Source organism: Diorhabda sublineata, chromosome 5, assembly GCF_026230105.1.
Source record: "Diorhabda sublineata isolate icDioSubl1.1 chromosome 5, icDioSubl1.1, whole genome shotgun sequence".
In the NCBI taxonomy this organism is placed as follows: domain Eukaryota; kingdom Metazoa; phylum Arthropoda; class Insecta; order Coleoptera; family Chrysomelidae; genus Diorhabda; species Diorhabda sublineata.
This window is the reverse complement of record NC_079478.1, coordinates 41,299-46,367: the sequence shown is the minus strand read 5'-3', so window position 1 is coordinate 46,367 and position 5,069 is coordinate 41,299. Positions and strand designations below refer to the sequence as shown.

The 5,069-nt window shown below is 26.4% G+C and overlaps 1 long non-coding RNA gene across 2 annotated transcripts; it reads left to right on the top strand.

Annotated features, from left to right (window-relative positions):
• Positions 1-976: 976 nt before the first annotated feature.
• On the top strand, positions 977-4,851 carry LOC130444127 (uncharacterized). Of its 2 annotated transcripts, none has more exons than XR_008909912.1 (4): positions 977-1,411; positions 1,466-1,658; positions 2,022-2,284; positions 2,681-3,383. It is a non-coding gene; the product is annotated as an uncharacterized LOC130444127 (long non-coding RNA). The 2 variants fall into 2 exon arrangements; XR_008909913.1 differs by having other exon boundaries at positions 1,034-1,411; positions 1,466-1,662; positions 2,681-4,851.
• Positions 4,852-5,069: the final 218 nt, after the last annotated feature.

Below are 5,069 nucleotides of genomic sequence, written 5' to 3'. Positions count from 1 at the left end.
TATTATAATATGAAATCCTATTCACTGATTAGTAATTTCAGCCAATAGGTATATGTTCAATAAAACAATGGTTATTCTATAAGAAATTTTTATAGTGAAATTAAATTATTTCAAATATTCAAGATTCCTTCGGACAATTTCAAATATCAATTAATTCTCTAACTCTATTTGGATTGCAACAACATTCTTTTATGTAAAACTTTCATACGAACTTTCTGCAGTAGCTTTCATATTTTCAATGTTACTGCAAAGCGTTATCATTTGAAAAATACAGTAAAAAAATTTCATTTGCAATAGAATACCAAGAAAGGATTTAAATATTTATAATCTCTACACCAAATTAAATTGTTATATATTATAAAGGCAAAATAAAAATTTGAGATACCCATCCCATCAACAGTTTGACAAAAGTTAAATTTTGGGAAATGAAAGTTCAGTTAGTTTCGTAGTTTTCATTGAAATGATTTCATTTGTGTTACTTATTAGGTGTACATTGAGAATGCTTATTATTTTCTAATGATTATGATGTTTATATTGCATCCAGGATTTTCTTATTGTAATAACCAAACATGATAAGCATTTTTGTCTTCAGATTAGTGTTTCCTCCCTCGTTTACTTGTTGTTTGATATCCAACTTTCTATCCTTACCTTGTTTCTTTTCGTTTAGTTTGACTGAAATTCTCTTGACTTTAATTTTATTATCAGTGTTAATAAATCAGCTATACTTCCTACAGTATAATCCATCACAAAATATGTAATTATTTTGAGTTTACACAAGAGAAAATATAAATAGAGAGAGGCTAACTTTTTCAACTATGCGATTCTTCTTTTTTCTTCATTATTAAATTATTCTTTTTCGATCGGATATATAGTCTTCTTTATTATTAAACATCAAATAGTATTCTTTTTTAATTAAAATAATGGTTAGATGTTCATATGTCAAATATTAATTAATCCCAATGGAATAATAAACTAAATATAAATGAAATTATTTCAAATATTAAGATTTGCAAGTGAGAATTCGATATTTTGGAGCTATCTCCATTAAATATGTTTAATTTTCGAATAGAACAAGATTATATTAAGGTTAGGTTCATTTTTGGAATTAGGGTTTGTTATTGGGCTATAACAATAACTCTGTTATTTTTATGACTTATAACTATAATTTTAATTCTTGTATTATTCATCATTAACACTAAATTCGTAATAGTAAACATAATTTGCTTATATTTTCATGATATTTTATCGGAAAGGAAAAGCAATGCTGAAAATCAGACTAAGATATTTTTTTATGGGAAATTTGAAGGTTTGCACTCAAAACGTGTCTACAAATTTGTCATTATTATTTGATAGAATGTATAATAAAAAACGTTGATGGGGGCAGTTGCAAGTTAAACATTAAATTTACCAGGTATTAAATAAATTATTTAATTAAATTCAAATTAGGATAACCATCATTCTGCAGGTTAAAGTTTATTCTGGAACAGCACATCTAAAGCACCTAGAGCAACTGTTTCAGGCAAATTAAAGTTATTGATCAAGTTATGGAAGACACTTCAATGTTACCATCGATGAACATGAAGATTGAGAAGTCTCGGCTGGATCCATCTTGAAAACAAATATGAAACTTGAGCTGACAACTCTTAAATTGAAAAAAAGTGAGTATGTATCTGAATGTCTCAAATTTCATCAATATATTACTTTTCTAATTTATTCAATGTTGCATTGAACTTTGAAAAATTTTTTTTGTAAATTCATATATTTGGCAATCGTTTCATGGTAGCTAGAATAATAAATCTCCATGTATTTGGTACAAATGAAAACAGAACTTGATTTGTTATATTCTTTTTTCGATAATTCTTAAAGCAAAGATGTATTATAGATTTGCTTTTTTTATCAATAAATTTCTTATGCAAGTTATCAGTTTTATTATATTTCAACTGCTGTCATTAATGTTTTTGAACTTTTAAAAGTTGATCATATATCTGCCTGTTTAAATTTTTGTCCTTTATCAATTTCAGATTTGAAGAGTACCTGATGCCTCCAATGTAAAAGCAGCCAATGTTTCCATATGAAAGTGTTATCAAAGATAAGGATGGAAAGTGTCAATTCCATTACTATTCAATCCTGATGTTTCTTTTGTTGAAAAAATAAATAAACTATTAAAAATGAATACACCAAACCAAGTGACATTTATATTAGTTGGAAGTGTGTTAATAATTCGAAAATTATACCAACAGTTTAATCAACTATTAAATTATCAGGAGATAAAGCATGGTGGAATGTGAGTATGCATTAGATTTTCTGATTCATTTAGTATCAAACTGAAAACAAAATTTCAAAATGGAAGATGCCGTTTGTGCAATTTATGGGAGTTACATCTTCGTGCATTGCTTACTTGTGATAGACTGTTATGGATTTCACTTGAGTAGAATTTTTTTGCAAAACTACTAGGAAACGTATAAATGATTGGTATTTTTTTGGATTATATTATAAAATACAAATAATTGAGAAAAACCCTGTATATCATAATTAATAAAAATAATTTCAGAAATAATATAATGTGAGCCTCTGTTAAATAACAAAAATTCTTTCATCTTTTAGTTGTAAACAACTTATAATAAAATCAGGTATTGAAACAAAAAAGGAATTTTTTGTATAATTGGAAATTATATTTCAGGTGTAAAAAGAGATGAAAGGCAGTGATCCTTGGAGTTTGCTCTGTTTCTTAATTTCCACGCATGTGCCTAAATCAAACGGCAAAACGTCGGAGCAAACAGTGAAAATGAGTTGTCGAGGTGTCGAAATTTGCTTAGGGGTATCATAAGATACCAAAATCTCATCCCCTATGACTATTCGAAATATAGGTTTTCATTGCAACTTAGAAATGGAACTTACATTGTGGATGTACCTCGTATGAAGGAAATTCTAAAATCAGTTATTAAAACTTTTTATTCAAATTTTTCTAAAATTTTCGGTCCGAATTATTGCATCAAATTTTGATTGAAATGATATTTTTTGTTATTTAATGAGTGAGCAGAACTTTGATCAGTTATTGTTGGTTTTTGTACTTTTGGGAATTCTAGGAATATTTTATTGAAATTAATATAGATACAGATATTAATTAATGAAGAAAAATAGTTTGAATTAATTTTTGAATAACTTTTTTAACATTCAGAAAGTTTTAACAAACATCCAATTAAACTTACAAAACAATGTTTTCGAAACCTTTAGGGATCTTTTGAAATATAAAGTTAAATTTGAATATTTTATTTGTTGTTGTGATTAGAATTTTGTGTAAACATTATGGAAATGGAATGAAATATGAAATCGAAATGAAACAGTGTGAAAAAATTATATCTCAAGAAAAATTATTAGAAATCAATCTATAACTTTAAATTAAAAGAATTATTTGAAAACAGTAAGTATATAAAAGTATCTAATTCTGAATTTACAACTTTTAATGGTTTACTATGGAGTCTGGTATGTTTATTTTAGATATATTTTAGGGACCATCATTACACCCTTTTTTTTGTTAAAAGTATCCTTTATTTTTCTACATTGGTTATCAAGAATTTACAAGAGGTATAATACATTTGAAAAACAACACATGCAGTGCAGTTTAGGAACCTTTTTTATCTGTTTGTAGAATAGTTTGTTTACATTATATCCAGGGTTTAATACCAATAACCAAAAATGACATGACTGTACAGCCCCTTCTTGGATGCTTTGTCTTTGTTTGAAGAATTGTGTGTTTACATTTCAATCTTATTTTTGGCATTTATGAGATTATGTTCAACAGAATTCCTAAATAGATAAGGACCACCCTACACTATGAGAAATTTTAAAATCGCAGTATTCTAGATAAATCTAAAGTAATACCAAAATAACTATACATGTTGAGGGTTTATTACTAATAAACGAAAATTGACCGTTCAGACCCTTCTTATATGCCTTTGTCTTTATTCCAAGAATTTCTTGTTCACTTAATGTTTCGAATATATTTTTTTTATATATATATGAGATAGCATTCAACAGAATTCTTTCAGAATGTTTATTTAACTTGGAGATAAGGACCACCCTACACTATGAGAAATTTTGAAATCACTGTATTCTAGATGAATAATCGATGGTAATACCATAATAACTATACTTGTTGAGGGTTTATTACTGATAAAGAAAATTGACCGCCTTTGTTTTTGTTGGAAGAATTTCTTATTCACTTTGCATTTCGAATTGATTTTTGATATTCCTGAGAAACATAACGTTTAATAGAATATTTTCTCATATTGTTTAACTAATTTGGGGATGGGGACCACCCCTCATCCTTGGGAAATTTTCAAAACAAATAAATAAACAATCAAAAATAATACCAAGATAACAAAAATGTTTTGATTTATATGCAGCCATTCTTTTGAAACTTGAAATTGTTTTAGTCAGTATCATTGTTCTAAATTCTACGTTTTTTAATTAAGAAATATTCTCATGTACCTGTAATCACTCATGAAATTACTAATTCTAAAAACGAAGATATGTCGTAATACATTAAAAGTATACAGATTCCCAAAAGGAAATTACTATTATTTGCTGCCCATAAACTCTACTTATAGAGTCATTTAATAATATTAAGTTATTGTGAATTGTAATAATTAAATCTATGTCATGTTTTATTGTAAGTATTATATGTATTAACACTAATTATTTAAAACTTTCTTAGAATTATTCTAAAAATATATCTTGCTTTATATTACTTTATTTATTTTATCTTTGAAAACACTATTTTATTCAATATGTAAATTATATAACAAAATATGTAATATTTAATTACTTATTATTTAATAAATCAAAACTTTACATCTTCTCAGATCATTGACCCCTTTCGAATTCTTTGCGAATGTCTAGACTTGTTTTTGACTTGCGCACTGTGAATATTGAAGTCACAAGCTTTAAACAATGCATTTAATTATTTAGATAATGAAACTTTGACAGTATTAGAAATTCGGGCAGACATATTTGATGCTAAATTTTCTATTCGTAAAATTTCGTGTAATTTTGTTTTCGGTTGTGAA